Consider the following 15,988-nt stretch of genomic DNA (forward strand, 5'->3'; position numbering starts at 1 on the left):
TACATGCTCTGCTTCAACAACCCCTAGTGCTTTACTTCCAACTGCTTTACAAATCTGCCCGCATAGTCCAGCGGGTCTTGCTGCTTTGCCTCCCTCTCTCTACGCTCATTTTGAGGACAATTTATCAAAGAGTCGAAAGACATGCGAACACTAAAAACTTGCAAACACTCACAGTCATCACTGACCGGTCATAAAAACCCAATGAAATCAATGAAGAAAACCCCAGGCGACATTAAGAATATTCCGTCCCCACCTTGCCTTCATGGAAGGAAAACAAAACAAAACAAAGGCCTACACTATGGCAGGACTGGTGGACCCAGTTTTGGTGCCGCAGATAAAACAGAAACAAATCATTGCACATTCTTACAAAGAAACAACATCCACAGTGGTTATCATACGCTGAGAGCAAACCATGAACTAAAGGCAAAGCCAAAGAGCCTCGGCTTTTCATGTGCCAAGAGAAAAGGGTGAAACTGAGAAGGACCAGAAAGATCTTTCACTCTTTTTTTGAAAAAAAAAAACCAAACTCTTTACATTCCTCTCTGTCTCTTCAATTTCATTCCCTGTCTTGTCCAAGTGCTGAGCAATGGGGCACATGTGCTTGCTTTCAACAAGCCTTATTGGGCTTGATATGAAATTGCTTTTGGAAATCTGGCCTTTCATTTCAAAGAGGTTGCTGCTTTTCTTCCGCTTTTCGCCACTCCTTCTATAAGATGCTGAGAGACACTATTAAAAAGCCTTTGAAACATAGCAAAGTGAAGCAAACACTCTCAATGCCCATTTCAGAAGCGGTCCTTCTCCAGTTTCCCACAGTTGCTAAAAAGGGCCTAATCCACGTCAAGGCTGGGAGTCCAACGTTTGCGGGAAAAGATACGAGGGAATGCTATTTCTTTTGGGCTTCTTTCCAAGGAAGCCAAATCCATGCACAAATCATTTCCCACCGGTAATCATGCAGTGAGGAAAAGCGGCGAAAGGGGGAAGTTAAAGTACCCGTGCTGTTCAAAGGCAAAGAAGGCGTTTTGAAATCAGGGAGGACAACAAGGTGGGGACTTTTTCCATTTTCCCACCTTTGTAAAAGCCCTTTTGGATCCTCTGTTCTGTTTTCTTTCTGTGTGATGAAAGGGAGTGAAGCCCGTGACATGGTGGATGTGTGGAAAATGCATGTGTTTTTTTCCAGGGTGAGTAGACAGTGTATGTTGCAAGCTCTGTTAGATGCAGAGTTGGCGATTTCGGCTCCTGAGGAAAATGGTGGAGGGCAAAGGAGCTTTGAAAGCTTGAGCTGCTGATGACTTTTCCCTGGATACGGCTTCTTGCAAAGCTTGAAAGATGCAGAGTAGCGGCTTTCAGCCATTAAGGACTTCAAGTGGCAGAAAAAGCCTAGAGAAGAGTGCCCCGTGTGAGGATCGAACTCACGACCTTCAGATTATGAGCCTGACGCGCTACCTACTGCGCTAACGAGGCTGCGTGCTGGAAGATGGGCACTTGTCCCCCCTGCCCACCACGCTTGGAAGACCATGGCGGTGCTAGTTTTCTTCTCGCTTTGGTTTTCTCTATTTCTCCCACAGCAGCCTTGGCAGTTTTCCCATTTGTTCTAGCGGTTAGGATTCCTGGTTTTCACCCAGGCGGCTCGGGTTCGACTCCCGGTATGGGAAATGCAAGATGTTTTAGTGACACGCTTGCTCCTGCTGCTTAAACCTGCCAAACTCTTTTCCCCTTGCAACCTCTAATCATTCCCTTGTTGGCAAAGTACCAAGCAACGCAACATACATGCTCTGCTTCAACAACCCCTAGTGCTTTACTTCCAACTGCTTTACAAATCTGCCCGCATAGTCCAGCGGGTCTTGCTGCTTTGCCTCCCTCTCTCTACGCTCATTTTGAGGACAATTTATCAAAGAGTCGAAAGACATGCGAAGACTAAAAACTTGCAAACACTCACAGTCATCACTGACCGGTCATAAAAACCCAATGAAATCAACGAAGAAAACCCCAGGCGACATAAAGAATATTCCGTCCCCACCTTGCCTTCATGGAAGGAAAACAAAACAAAACAAAGGCCTACACTATGGCAGGACTGGTGGACCCAGTTTTGGTGCCGCAGATAAAACAGAAACAAATCATTGCACATTCTTACAAAGAAACAACATCCACAGTGGTTATCATACGCTGAGAGCAAACCATGAACTAAAGGCAAAGCCAAAGAGCCTCGGCTTTTCATGTGCCAAGAGAAAATGGTGAAACTGAGAAGGACCAGAAAGATCTTTCACTCTTTTTTTGAAAAAAAAAAAACCAAAAACTCTTTACATTCCTCTCTGTCTCTTCAATTTCATTCCCTGTCTTGTCCAAGTGCTGAGCAATGGGGCACATGTGCTTGCTTTCAACAAGCCTTATTGGGCTTGATATGAAATTGCTTTTGGAAATCTGGCCTTTCATTTCAAAGAGGTTGCTGCTTTTCTTCCGCTTTTCGCCACTCCTTCTATAAGATGCTGAGAGACACTATTAAAAAGCCTTTGAAACATAGAAAAGTGAAGCAAAAACACTCAATGCCCATTTCAGAAGCGGTCCTTCTCCAGTTTCCCACAGTTGCTAAAAAGGGCCTAATCCACGTCAAGGCTGGGAGTCCAACGTTTGCGGGTAAAGATAGGAGGGAATGCTATTTCTTTTGGGCTTCTTTCCAAGGAAGCCAAATCCATGCACAAATCATTTCCCACCGGTAATCATGCAGTGAGGAAAAGCGGCGAAAGGGGGAAGTTAAAATACCCGTGCTGTTCAAAGGCAAAGAAGGCGTTTTGAAATCAGGGAGGACAACAAGGTGGGGACTTTTCCCATTTTTCCCACCTTTGTAAAAGCCCTTTTGGATCCTCTGTTCTGTTTTCTTTCTGTGTGATGAAAGGGAGTGAAGCCCGTGACATGGTGGATGTGTGGAAAATGCATGTGTTTTTTTCCAGGGTGAGTAGACAGTGTATGTTGCAAGCTCTGTTAGATGCAGAGTTGGCGATTTCGGCTCCTGAGGAAAATGGTGGAGGGCAAAGGAGCTTTGAAAGCTTGAGCTGCTGATGACTTTTCCCTGGATATGGCTTCTTGCAAAGCTTGAAAGATGCAGAGTAGCGGCTTTCAGCCATTAAGGACTCCAAGTGGCAGAAAAAGCCTAGAGAAGAGTGCCCCGTGCGAGGATCGAACTCACGACCTTCAGATTATGAGACTGACGTGCTACATACTGCGCCAACGAGGCTGCGTGCTGGAAGATGGGCACTTGTCCCACCTGCCCACCACGCTTGGAAGACCATGGCGGTGCTAGTTTTCTTCTCGCTTTGGTTTTCTCTATTTCTCCCACAGCAGACTTGGCAGTTTTCCCATATGGTCTAGCGGTTAGGATTCCTGGTTTTCACCCAGGCGGCCCGGGTTCGACTCCCGGTATGGGAAATGCAAGACATTTTAGTGACACGCTTGCTCCTGCTGCTTAAACCTGCCAAACTCTTTTCCCCTTGCAACCTCAAATCATTCCCTTGTTGGCAAAGTACCAAGCAACGCAACATACATGCTCTGCTTCAACAACCCCTAGTGCTTTACTTCCAACTGCTTTACAAATCTGCCCGCATAGTCCAGCGGGTCTTGCTGCTTTGCCTCCCTCTCTCTACGCTCATTTTGAGGACAATTTATCAAAGAGTCGAAAGACATGCGAACACTAAAAACTTGCAAACACTCACAGTCATCACTGACCGGTCATAAAAACCCAATGAAATCAACGAAGAAAACCCCAGGCGACATTAAGAATATTCCGTCCCCACCTTGCCTTCATGGAAGGAAAACAAAACAAAACAAAGGCCTACACTATGGCAGGACTGGTGGACCCAGTTTTGGTGCCGCAGATAAAACAGAAACAAATCATTGCACATTCTTACAAAGAAACAACATCCACAGTGGTTATCATACGCTGAGAGCAAACCATGAACTAAAGGCAAAGCCAAAGAGCCTCGGCTTTTCATGTGCCAAGAGAAAAGGGTGAAACTGAGAAGGACCAGAAAGATCTTTCACTCTTTTTTTGAAAAAAAAAAACCAAAACTCTTTACATTCCTCTCTGTCTCTTCAATTTCATTCCCTGTCTTGTCCAAGTGCTGAGCAATGGGGCACATGTGCTTGCTTTCAACAAGCCTTATTGGGCTTGATATGAAATTGCTTTTGGAAATCTGGCCTTTCATTTCAAAGAGGTTGCTGCTTTTCTTCCGCTTTTCGCCACTCCTTCTATAAGATGCTGAGAGACACTATTAAAAAGCCTTTGAAACATAGCAAAGTGAAGCAAACACTCTCAATGCCCATTTCAGAAGCGGTCCTTCTCCAGTTTCCCACAGTTGCTAAAAAGGGCCTAATCCACGTCAAGGCTGGGAGTCCAACGTTTGCGGGTAAAGATACGAGGGAATGCTATTTCTTTTGGGCTTCTTTCCAAGGAAGCCAAATCCATGCACAAATCATTTCCCACCGGTAATCATGCAGTGAGGAAAAGCGGCGAAAGGGGAAAGTTAAAGTACCCGTGCTGTTCAAAGGCAAAGAAGGCGTTTTGAAATCAGGGAGGACAACAAGGTGGGGACTTTTTCCATTTTTCCCACCTTTGTAAAAGCCCTTTTGGATCCTCTGTTCTGTTTTCTTTCTGTGTGATGAAAGGGAGTGAAGCCCGTGACATGGTGGATGTGTGGAAAATGCATGTGTTTTTTTCCAGGGTGAGTAGACAGTGTATGTTGCAAGCTCTGTTAGATGCAGAGTTGGCGATTTCGGCTCCTGAGGAAAATGGTGGAGGGCAAAGGAGCTTTGAAAGCTTGAGCTGCTGATGACTTTTCCCTGGATACGGCTTCTTGCAAAGCTTGAAAGATGCAGAGTAGCGGCTTTCAGCCATTAAGGACTCCAAGTGGCAGAAAAAGCCTAGAGAAGAGTGCCCCGTGTGAGGATCGAACTCACGACCTTCAGATTATGAGACTGACGCGCTACCTACTGCGCTAACGAGGCTGCGTGCTGGAAGATGGGCACTTGTCCCCCCTGCCCACCACGCTTGGAAGACCATGGCGGTGCTAGTTTTCTTCTCGCTTTGGTTTTCTCTATTTCTCCCACAGCAGCCTTGGCAGTTTTCCCATTTGTTCTAGCGGTTAGGATTCCTGGTTTTCACCCAGGCGGCTCGGGTTCGACTCCCGGTATGGGAAATGCAAGATGTTTTAGTGACACGCTTGCTCCTGCTGCTTAAACCTGCCAAACTCTTTTCCCCTTGCAACCTCTAATCATTCCCTTGTTGGCAAAGTACCAAGCAACGCAACATACATGCTCTGCTTCAACAACCCCTAGTGCTTTACTTCCAACTGCTTTACAAATCTGCCCGCATAGTCCAGCGGGTCTTGCTGCTTTGCCTCCCTCTCTCTACGCTCATTTTGAGGACAATTTATCAAAGAGTCGAAAGACATGCGAAGACTAAAAACTTGCAAACACTCACAGTCATCACTGACCGGTCATAAAAACCCAATGAAATCAACGAAGAAAACCCCAGGCGACATTAAGAATATTCCGTCCCCACCTTGCCTTCATGGAAGGAAAACAAAACAAAACAAAGGCCTACACTATGGCAAGACTGGTGGACCCAGTTTTGGTGCCGCAGATAAAACAGAAACAAATCATTGCACATTCTTACAAAGAAACAACATCCACAGTGGTTATCATACGCTGAGAGCAAACCATGAACTAAAGGCAAAGCCAAAGAGCCTCGGCTTTTCATGTGCCAAGAGAAAAGGGTGAAACTGAGAAGGACCAGAAAGATCTTTCACTCTTTTTTTGAAAAAAAAAAACCAAAAACTCTTTACATTCCTCTCTGTCTCTTCAATTTCATTCCCTGTCTTGTCCAAGTGCTGAGCAATGGGGCACATGTGCTTGCTTTCAACAATCCTTATTGGGCTTGATATGAAATTGCTTTTGGAAATCTGGCCTTTCATTTCAAAGAGGTTGCTGCTTTTCTTCCGCTTTTCGCCACTCCTTCTTTAAGATACTGAGAGACACTATTAAAAAGTCTTTGAAACATAGCAAAGTGAAGCAAAAACACTCAATGCCCATTTCAGAAGCGGTCCTTCTCCAGTTTCCCACAGTTGCTAAAAAGGGCCTAATCCACGTCAAGGCTGGGAGTCCAACGTTTGCGGGTAAAGATAGGAGGGAATGCTATTTCTTTTGGGCTTCTTTCCAAGGAAGCCAAATCCATGCACAAATCATTTCCCACCGGTAATCATGCAGTGAGGAAAAGTGGCGAAAGGGGGAAGTTAAAGTACCCGTGCTATTCAAAGGCAAAGAAAGCGTTTTGAAATCAGGGAGGACAACAAGGTGGGGACTTTTCCCATTTTTCCCACCTTTGTAAAAGCCCTTTTGGATCCTCTGTTCTGTTTTCTTTCTGTGTGATGAAAGGGAGTGAAGCCCGTGACATGGTGGATGTGTGGAAAATGCATGTGTTTTTTTCCAGGGTGAGTAGACAGTGTATGTTGCAAGCTCTGTTAGATGCAGAGTTGGCGATTTCGGCTCCTGAGGAAAATGGTGGAGGGCAAAGGAGCTTTGAAAGCTTGAGCTGCTGATGACTTTTCCCTGGATATGGCTTCTTGCAAAGCTTGAAAGATGCAGAGTAGCGGCTTTCAGCCATTAAGGACTCCAAGTGGCAGAAAAAGCCTAGAGAAGAGTGCCTCGTGTGAGGATCGAACTCACGACCTTCAGATTATGAGACCGACGCGCTACCTACTGCGCTAACGAGGCTGTGTGCTGGAAGATGGGCACTTGTCCCCCCTGCCCACCACGCTTGGAAGACCATGGCGGTGCTAGTTTTCTTCTCGCTTTGGTTTTCTTTATTTCTCCCACAGCAGCCTTGGCAGTTTTCCCATATGGTCTAGCGCTTAGGATTCCTAGTTTTCACCCAGGCGGCCTGGGTTTGACTCCCGGTATGGTAAATGCAAGACATTTTAGTGACACGCTTGCTCCTGCTACTTAAACCTGCCAAACTCTTTTCCCCTTGCAACCTCAAATCATTCCCTTGTTGGCAAAGTACCAAGCAACGCAACATACATGCTCTGCTTCAACAACCCCTAGTGCTTTACTTCCAACTGCTTTACAAATCTGCCCGCATAGTCCAGCGGGTCTTGCTGCTTTGCCTCCCTCTTTCTACGCTCATTTTGAGGACAATTTATCAAAGAGTCGAAAGACATGCGAAGACTAAAAACTTGCAAACACTCACAGTCATCACTGACCGGTCATAAAAACCCAATGAAATCAACGAAGAAAACCCCAGGCGACATTAAGAATATTCCGTCCCCACCTTGCCTTCATGGAAGGAAAACAAAACAAAACAAAGGCCTACACTATGGCAGGACTGGTGGACCCAGTTTTGGTGCCGCAGATAAAACAGAAACAAATCATTGCACATTCCTACAAAGAAACAACATCCACAGTGGTTATCATACGCTGAGAGCAAACCATGAACTAAAGGCAAAGCCAAAGAGCCTCGGCTTTTCATGTGCCAAGAGAAAAGGGTGAAACTGAGAAGGACCAGAAAGATCTTTCACTCTTTTTTGAAAAAAAAAACCCAAAAACTCTTTACATTCCTCTCTGTCTCTTCAATTTCATTCCCTGTCTTGTCCAAGTGCTGAGCAATGGGGCACATGTGCTTGCTTTCAACAAGCCTTATTGGGCTTGATATGAAATTGCTTTTGGAAATCTGGCCTTTCATTTCAAAGAGGTTGCTGCTTTTCTTCCGCTTTTCGCCACTCCTTCTATAAGATGCTGAGAGACACTATTAAAAAGCCTTTGAAACATAGCAAAGTGAAGCAAAAACACTCAATGCCCATTTCAGAAGCGGTCCTTCTCCAGTTTCCCACAGTTGCTAAAAAGGGCCTAATCCACGTCAAGGCTGGGAGTCCAACGTTTGCGGGTAAAGATAGGAGGGAATGCTATTTCTTTTGGGCTTCTTTTCAAGGAAGCCAAATCCATGCACAAATCATTTCCCACCGTTAATCATGCAGTGAGGAAAAGCGGCAAAAGGGGGAAGTTAATGTACCCGTGCTATTCAAAGGCAAAGAAAGCGTTTTGAAATCAGGGAGGACAACAAGGTGGGGACTTTTCCCATTTTTCCATCCTTTGTAAAAGCCCTTTTGGATCCTCTGTTCTGTTTTCTTTCTGTGTGATGAAAGGGAGTGAAGCCCGTGACATGGTGGATGTGTGGAAAATGCATGTGTTTTTTTCCAGGGTGAGTAGACAGTGTATGTTGCAAGCTCTGTTAGATGCAGAGTTGGCGATTTCGGCTCCTGAGGAAAATGGTGGAGGGCAAAGGAGCTTTGAAAGCTTGAGCTGCTGATGACTTTTCCCTGGATATGGCTTCTTGCAAAGCTTGAAAGATGCAGAGTAGCGGCTTTCAGCCATTAAGGACTCCAAGTGGCAGAAAAAGCCTAGAGAAGAGTGCCTCGTGTGAGGATCGAACTCACGACCTTCAGATTATGAGACCGAAGCGCTACCTACTGCGCTAACGAGGCTGCGCGCTGGAAGATGGGCACTTGTCCCCCCTGCCCACCACGCTTGGAAGACCATGGCGGTGCTAGTTTTCTTCTCGCTTTGGTTTTCTCTATTTCTCCCACAGCAGCCTTGGCAGTTTTCCCATATGGTCTAGCGGTTAGGATTCCTGGTTTTCACCCAGGCGGCCCGGGTTCGACTCCCGGTATGGGAAATGCAAGACATTTTAGTGACACGCTTGCTCCTGCTGCTTAAACCTGCCAAACTCTTTTCCCCTTGCAACCTCAAATCATTCCCTTGTTGGCAAAGTACCAAGCAACGCAACATACATGCTCTGCTTCAACAACCCCTAGTGCTTTACTTCCAACTGCTTTACAAATCTGCCCGCATAGTCCAGCGGGTCTTGCTGCTTTGCCTCCCTCTCTCTACGCTCATTTTGAGGACAATTTATCAAAGAGTCGAAAGACATGCGAACACTAAAAACTTGCAAACACTCACAGTCATCACTGACCGGTCATAAAAACCCAATGAAATCAACGAAGAAAACCCCAGGCGACATTAAGAATATTCCGTCCCCACCTTGCCTTCATGGAAGGAAAACAAAACAAAACAAAGGCCTACACTATGGCAAGACTGGTGGACCCAGTTTTGGTGCCGCAGATAAAACAGAAACAAATCATTGCACATTCTTACAAAGAAACAACATCCACAGTGGTTATCATACGCTGAGAGCAAACCATGAACTAAAGGCAAAGCCAAAGAGCCTCGGCTTTTCATGTGCCAAGAGAAAAGGGTGAAACTGAGAAGGACCAGAAAGATCTTTCACTCTTTTTTTGAAAAAAAAAAACCAAAAACTCTTTACATTCCTCTCTGTCTCTTCAATTTCATTCCCTGTCTTGTCCAAGTGCTGAGCAATGGGGCACATGTGCTTGCTTTCAACAATCCTTATTGGGCTTGATATGAAATTGCTTTTGGAAATCTGGCCTTTCATTTCAAAGAGGTTGCTGCTTTTCTTCCGCTTTTCGCCACTCCTTCTTTAAGATACTGAGAGACACTATTAAAAAGTCTTTGAAACATAGCAAAGTGAAGCAAAAACACTCAATGCCCATTTCAGAAGCGGTCCTTCTCCAGTTTCCCACAGTTGCTAAAAAGGGCCTAATCCACGTCAAGGCTGGGAGTCCAACGTTTGCGGGTAAAGATAGGAGGGAATGCTATTTCTTTTGGGCTTCTTTCCAAGGAAGCCAAATCCATGCACAAATCATTTCCCACCGGTAATCATGCAGTGAGGAAAAGTGGCGAAAGGGGGAAGTTAAAGTACCCGTGCTATTCAAAGGCAAAGAAAGCGTTTTGAAATCAGGGAGGACAACAAGGTGGGGACTTTTCCCATTTTTCCCACCTTTGTAAAAGCCCTTTTGGATCCTCTGTTCTGTTTTCTTTCTGTGTGATGAAAGGGAGTGAAGCCCGTGACATGGTGGATGTGTGGAAAATGCATGTGTTTTTTTCCAGGGTGAGTAGACAGTGTATGTTGCAAGCTCTGTTAGATGCAGAGTTGGCGATTTCGGCTCCTGAGGAAAATGGTGGAGGGCAAAGGAGCTTTGAAAGCTTGAGCTGCTGATGACTTTTCCCTGGATATGGCTTCTTGCAAAGCTTGAAAGATGCAGAGTAGCGGCTTTCAGCCATTAAGGACTCCAAGTGGCAGAAAAAGCCTAGAGAAGAGTGCCTCGTGTGAGGATCGAACTCACGACCTTCAGATTATGAGACCGACGCGCTACCTACTGCGCTAACGAGGCTGCGTGCTGGAAGATGGGCACTTGTCCCCCCTGCCCACCACGCTTGGAAGACCATGGCGGTGCTAGTTTTCTTCTCGCTTTGGTTTTCTTTATTTCTCCCACAGCAGCCTTGGCAGTTTTCCCATATGGTCTAGCGCTTAGGATTCCTAGTTTTCACCCAGGCGGCCCGGGTTTGACTCCCGGTATGGTAAATGCAAGACATTTTAGTGACACGCTTGCTCCTGCTACTTAAACCTGCCAAACTCTTTTCCCCTTGCAACCTCAAATCATTCCCTTGTTGGCAAAGTACCAAGCAACGCAACATACATGCTCTGCTTCAACAACCCCTAGTGCTTTACTTCCAACTGCTTTACAAATCTGCCCGCATAGTCCAGCGGGTCTTGCTGCTTTGCCTCCCTCTTTCTACGCTCATTTTGAGGACAATTTATCAAAGAGTCGAAAGACATGCGAAGACTAAAAACTTGCAAACACTCACAGTCATCACTGACCGGTCATAAAAACCCAATGAAATCAACGAAGAAAACCCCAGGCGACATTAAGAATATTCCGTCCCCACCTTGCCTTCATGGAAGGAAAACAAAACAAAACAAAGGCCTACACTATGGCAGGACTGGTGGACCCAGTTTTGGTGCCGCAGATAAAACAGAAACAAATCATTGCACATTCCTACAAAGAAACAACATCCACAGTGGTTATCATACGCTGAGAGCAAACCATGAACTAAAGGCAAAGCCAAAGAGCCTCGGCTTTTCATGTGCCAAGAGAAAAGGGTGAAACTGAGAAGGACCAGAAAGATCTTTCACTCTTTTTTGAAAAAAAAAACCCAAAAACTCTTTACATTCCTCTCTGTCTCTTCAATTTCATTCCCTGTCTTGTCCAAGTGCTGAGCAATGGGGCACATGTGCTTGCTTTCAACAAGCCTTATTGGGCTTGATATGAAATTGCTTTTGGAAATCTGGCCTTTCATTTCAAAGAGGTTGCTGCTTTTCTTCCGCTTTTCGCCACTCCTTCTATAAGATGCTGAGAGACACTATTAAAAAGCCTTTGAAACATAGCAAAGTGAAGCAAAAACACTCAATGCCCATTTCAGAAGCGGTCCTTCTCCAGTTTCCCACAGTTGCTAAAAAGGGCCTAATCCACTCAAGGCTGGGAGTCCAACGTTTGCGGGTAAAGATAGGAGGGAATGCTATTTCTTTTGGGCTTCTTTCCAAGGAAGCCAAATCCATGCACAAATCATTTCCCACCGGTAATCATGCAGTGAGGAAAAGCGGCGAAAGGGGGAAGTTAAAGTACCCGTGCTGTTCAAAGGCAAAGAAGGCGTTTTGAAATCAGGGAGGACAACAAGGTGGGGACTTTTCCCATTTTTCCCACATTTGTAAAAGCCCTTTTGGATCCTCTGTTCTGTTTTCTTTCTGTGTGATGAAAGGGAGTGAAGCCCGTGACATGGTGGATGTGTGGAAAATGCATGTGTTTTTTTCCAGGGTGAGTAGACAGTGTATGTTGCAAGCTCTGTTAGATGCAGAGTTGGCGATTTCGGCTCCTGAGGAAAATGGTGGAGGGCAAAGGAGCTTTGAAAGCTTGAGCTGCTGATGACTTTTCCCTGGATATGGCTTCTTGCAAAGCTTGAAAGATGCAGAGTAGCGGCTTTCAGCCATTAAGGACTCCAAGTGGCAGAAAAAGCCTAGAGAAGAGTCCCCCGTGTGAGGATCGAACTCACGACCTTCAGATTATGAGACTGACGCGCTACCTACTGCGCTAACGAGGCTGCGTGCTGGAAGATGGGCACTTGTCCCCCCTGCCCACCACGCTTGGAAGACCATGGCGGTGCTAGTTTTCTTCTCGCTTTGGTTTTCTCTATTTCTCCCACAGCAGCCTTGGCAGTTTTCCCATATGGTCTAGCGGTTAGGATTCCTGGTTTTCACCCAGGCGGCCCGGGTTCGACTCCCGGTATGGGAAATGCAAGACATTTTAGTGACACGCTTGCTCCTGCTGCTTAAACCTGCCAAACTCTTTTCCCCTTGCAACCTCAAATCATTCCCTTGTTGGCAAAGTACCAAGCAACGCAACATACATGCTCTGCTTCAACAACCCCTAGTGCTTTACTTCCAACTGCTTTACAAATCTGCCCGCATAGTCCAGCGGGTCTTGCTGCTTTGCCTCCCTCTCTCTACGCTCATTTTGAGGACAATTTATCAAAGAGTCGAAAGACATGCGAACACTAAAAACTTGCAAACACTCACAGTCATCACTGACCGGTCATAAAAACCCAATGAAATCAACGAAGAAAACCCCAGGCGACATTAAGAATATTCCGTCCCCACCTTGCCTTCATGGAAGGAAAACAAAACAAAACAAAGGCCTACACTATGGCAGGACTGGTGGACCCAGTTTTGGTGCCGCAGATAAAACAGAAACAAATCATTGCACATTCTTACAAAGAAACAACATCCACAGTGGTTATCATACGCTGAGAGCAAACCATGAACTAAAGGCAAAGCCAAAGAGCCTCGGCTTTTCATGTGCCAAGAGAAAAGGGTGAAACTGAGAAGGACCAGAAAGATCTTTCACTCTTTTTTTGAAAAAAAAAAAACAAAAACTCTTTACATTCCTCTCTGTCTCTTCAATTTCATTCCCTGTCTTGTCCAAGTGCTGAGCAATGGGGCACATGTGCTTGCTTTCAACAAGCCTTATTGGGCTTGATATGAAATTGCTTTTGGAAATCTGGCCTTTCATTTCAAAGAGGTTGCTGCTTTTCTTCCGCTTTTCGCCACTCCTTCTATAAGATGCTGAGAGACACTATTAAAAAGCCTTTGAAACATAGCAAAGTGAAGCAAAAACACTCAATGCCCATTTCAGAAGCGGTCCTTCTCCAGTTTCCCACAGTTGCTAAAAAGGGCCTAATCCACGTCAAGGCTGGGAGTCCAACGTTTGCGGGTAAAGATAGGAGGGAATGCTATTTCTTTTGGGCTTCTTTTCAAGGAAGCCAAATCCATGCACAAATCATTTCCCACCGTTAATCATGCAGTGAGGAAAAGCGGCAAAAGGGGGAAGTTAATGTACCCGTGCTATTCAAAGGCAAAGAAAGCGTTTTGAAATCAGGGAGGACAACAAGGTGGGGACTTTTCCCATTTTTCCATCCTTTGTAAAAGCCCTTTTGGATCCTCTGTTCTGTTTTCTTTCTGTGTGATGAAAGGGAGTGAAGCCCGTGACATGGTGGATGTGTGGAAAATGCATGTGTTTTTTTCCAGGGTGAGTAGACAGTGTATGTTGCAAGCTCTGTTAGATGCAGAGTTGGCGATTTCGGCTCCTGAGGAAAATGGTGGAGGGCAAAGGAGCTTTGAAAGCTTGAGCTGCTGATGACTTTTCCCTGGATATGGCTTCTTGCAAAGCTTGAAAGATGCAGAGTAGCGGCTTTCAGCCATTAAGGACTCCAAGTGGCAGAAAAAGCCTAGAGAAGAGTGCCTCGTGTGAGGATCGAACTCACGACCTTCAGATTATGAGACCGAAGCGCTACCTACTGCGCTAACGAGGCTGCGCGCTGGAAGATGGGCACTTGTCCCCCCTGCCCACCACGCTTGGAAGACCATGGCGGTGCTAGTTTTCTTCTCGCTTTGGTTTTCTCTATTTCTCCCACAGCAGCCTTGGCAGTTTTCCCATATGGTCTAGCGGTTAGGATTCCTGGTTTTCACCCAGGCGGCCCGGGTTCGACTCCCGGTATGGGAAATGCAAGACATTTTAGTGACACGCTTGCTCCTGCTGCTTAAACCTGCCAAACTCTTTTCCCCTTGCAACCTCAAATCATTCCCTTGTTGGCAAAGTACCAAGCAACGCAACATACATGCTCTGCTTCAACAACCCCTAGTGCTTTACTTCCAACTGCTTTACAAATCTGCCCGCATAGTCCAGCGGGTCTTGCTGCTTTGCCTCCCTCTCTCTACGCTCATTTTGAGGACAATTTATCAAAGAGTCGAAAGACATGCGAACACTAAAAACTTGCAAACACTCACAGTCATCACTGACCGGTCATAAAAACCCAATGAAATCAACGAAGAAAACCCCAGGCGACATTAAGAATATTCCGTCCCCACCTTGCCTTCATGGAAGGAAAACAAAACAAAACAAAGGCCTACACTATGGCAGGACTGGTGGACCCAGTTTTGGTGCCGCAGATAAAACAGAAACAAATCATTGCACATTCTTACAAAGAAACAACATCCACAGTGGTTATCATACGCTGAGAGCAAACCATGAACTAAAGGCAAAGCCAAAGAGCCTCGGCTTTTCATGTGCCAAGAGAAAAGGGTGAAACTGAGAAGGACCAGAAAGATCTTTCACTCTTTTTTTGAAAAAAAAAAACCAAAAACTCTTTACATTCCTCTCTGTCTCTTCAATTTCATTCCCTGTCTTGTCCAAGTGCTGAGCAATGGGGCACATGTGCTTGCTTTCAACAAGCCTTATTGGGCTTGATATGAAATTGCTTTTGGAAATCTGGCCTTTCATTTCAAAGAGGTTGCTGCTTTTCTTCCGCTTTTCGCCACTCCTTCTATAAGATGCTGAGAGACCCTATTAAAGAGCCTTTGAAACATAGCAAAGTGAAGCAAAAACACTCAATGCCCATTTCAGAAGCGGTCCTTCTCCAGTTTCCCACAGTTGCTAAAAAGGGCCTAATCCACGTCAAGGCTGGGAGTCCGACGTTTGCGGGTAAAGATAGGAGGGAATGCTATTTCTTTTGGGCTTCTTTCCAAGGAAGCCAAATCCATGCACAAATCATTTCCCACCGGTAATCATGCAGTGAGGAAAAGCGGCGAAAGGGGGAAGTTAAAGTACCCGTGCTATTCAAAGGCAAAGAAAGCGTTTTGAAATCAGGGAGGACAACAAGGTGGGGACTTTTCCCATTTTTCCCACCTTTGTAAAAGCCCTTTTGGATCCTCTGTTCTGTTTTCTTTCTGTGTGATGAAAGGGAGTGAAGCCCGTGACATGGTGGATGTGTGGAAAATGCATGTGTTTTTTTCCAGGGTGAGTAGACAGTGTATGTTGCAAGCTCTGTTAGATGCAGAGTTGGCGATTTTGGCTCCTGAGGAAAATGGTGGAGGTCAAAGGAGCTTTGAAAGCATGAGCTGCTGATGACTTTTCCCTGGATATGGCTTCTTGCAAAGCTTGAAAGATGCAGAGTAGCGGCTTTCAGCCATTAAGGACTCCAAGTGGCAGAAAAAGCCTAGAGAAGTGTGCCCCGTGTGAGGATCGAAGTCACGACCTTCAGATTATGAGACTGACGCGCTACCTACTGCGCTAACGAGGCTGCGTGCTGGAAGATGGGCACTTGTCCCACCTGCCCACCACGCTTGGAAGACCATGGCGTTGCTAGTTTTCTTCTCGCTTTGGTTTTCTCTATTTCTCCCACAGCAGCCTTGGCAGTTTTCCCATATGGTCTAGCGGTTAGGATTCCTGGTTTTCACCCAGGCGGCCCGGGTTCGACTCCCGGTATGGTAAATGCAAGACATTTTAGTGACACGCTTGCTCCTGCTACTTAAACCTGCCAAACTCTTTTCCCCTTGCAACCTCAAATCATTCCCTTGTTGGCAAAGTACCAAGCAACGCAACATACATGCTCTGCTTCAACAACCCCTAGTGCTTTACTTCCAACTGCTTTACAAATCTGCCCGCATAGTCCAGCGGGTCTTGCTGCTTTGCCT

At 45.8% G+C, this 15,988-nt stretch overlaps 14 non-coding genes across 14 annotated transcripts; 5 read left to right on the forward strand and 9 right to left on the reverse strand.

The window, feature by feature from the left end:
* Positions 1-1,388: 1,388 nt before the first annotated feature.
* Positions 1,389-1,461, reverse strand: TRNAM-CAU (transfer RNA methionine (anticodon CAU)). Its single transcript has one exon. It is a non-coding gene; the product is annotated as a tRNA-Met (tRNA).
* A 1,695-nt stretch (positions 1,462-3,156) lies between these two features.
* TRNAM-CAU (transfer RNA methionine (anticodon CAU)) lies at positions 3,157-3,229 on the reverse strand. Its single transcript has one exon. It is a non-coding gene; the product is annotated as a tRNA-Met (tRNA).
* Positions 3,230-3,348: 119 nt separating this feature from the next.
* On the forward strand, positions 3,349-3,420 carry TRNAE-UUC (transfer RNA glutamic acid (anticodon UUC)). Its single transcript has one exon. It is a non-coding gene; the product is annotated as a tRNA-Glu (tRNA).
* A 1,502-nt stretch (positions 3,421-4,922) lies between these two features.
* TRNAM-CAU (transfer RNA methionine (anticodon CAU)) lies at positions 4,923-4,995 on the reverse strand. The gene has a single exon. It is a non-coding gene; the product is annotated as a tRNA-Met (tRNA).
* Positions 4,996-6,689: 1,694 nt separating this feature from the next.
* TRNAM-CAU (transfer RNA methionine (anticodon CAU)) lies at positions 6,690-6,762 on the reverse strand. The gene has a single exon. It is a non-coding gene; the product is annotated as a tRNA-Met (tRNA).
* A 1,693-nt stretch (positions 6,763-8,455) lies between these two features.
* On the reverse strand, positions 8,456-8,528 carry TRNAM-CAU (transfer RNA methionine (anticodon CAU)). The gene has a single exon. It is a non-coding gene; the product is annotated as a tRNA-Met (tRNA).
* Positions 8,529-8,647: 119 nt separating this feature from the next.
* TRNAE-UUC (transfer RNA glutamic acid (anticodon UUC)) lies at positions 8,648-8,719 on the forward strand. Its single transcript has one exon. It is a non-coding gene; the product is annotated as a tRNA-Glu (tRNA).
* Positions 8,720-10,222: 1,503 nt separating this feature from the next.
* On the reverse strand, positions 10,223-10,295 carry TRNAM-CAU (transfer RNA methionine (anticodon CAU)). Its single transcript has one exon. It is a non-coding gene; the product is annotated as a tRNA-Met (tRNA).
* Positions 10,296-11,987: 1,692 nt separating this feature from the next.
* On the reverse strand, positions 11,988-12,060 carry TRNAM-CAU (transfer RNA methionine (anticodon CAU)). Its single transcript has one exon. It is a non-coding gene; the product is annotated as a tRNA-Met (tRNA).
* A 119-nt stretch (positions 12,061-12,179) lies between these two features.
* On the forward strand, positions 12,180-12,251 carry TRNAE-UUC (transfer RNA glutamic acid (anticodon UUC)). The gene has a single exon. It is a non-coding gene; the product is annotated as a tRNA-Glu (tRNA).
* Positions 12,252-13,754: 1,503 nt separating this feature from the next.
* On the reverse strand, positions 13,755-13,827 carry TRNAM-CAU (transfer RNA methionine (anticodon CAU)). Its single transcript has one exon. It is a non-coding gene; the product is annotated as a tRNA-Met (tRNA).
* A 119-nt stretch (positions 13,828-13,946) lies between these two features.
* Positions 13,947-14,018, forward strand: TRNAE-UUC (transfer RNA glutamic acid (anticodon UUC)). Its single transcript has one exon. It is a non-coding gene; the product is annotated as a tRNA-Glu (tRNA).
* A 1,503-nt stretch (positions 14,019-15,521) lies between these two features.
* Positions 15,522-15,594, reverse strand: TRNAM-CAU (transfer RNA methionine (anticodon CAU)). The gene has a single exon. It is a non-coding gene; the product is annotated as a tRNA-Met (tRNA).
* A 119-nt stretch (positions 15,595-15,713) lies between these two features.
* On the forward strand, positions 15,714-15,785 carry TRNAE-UUC (transfer RNA glutamic acid (anticodon UUC)). Its single transcript has one exon. It is a non-coding gene; the product is annotated as a tRNA-Glu (tRNA).
* The last annotated feature ends 203 nt before the right edge of the window (positions 15,786-15,988 follow it).

The sequence above is a fragment of the Staurois parvus genome, unplaced genomic scaffold, assembly GCF_062004578.1.
Source record: "Staurois parvus isolate SC_StPar_1 unplaced genomic scaffold, SC_StPar_1.0 ptg000662l, whole genome shotgun sequence".
Classification (NCBI taxonomy): domain Eukaryota; kingdom Metazoa; phylum Chordata; class Amphibia; order Anura; family Ranidae; genus Staurois; species Staurois parvus.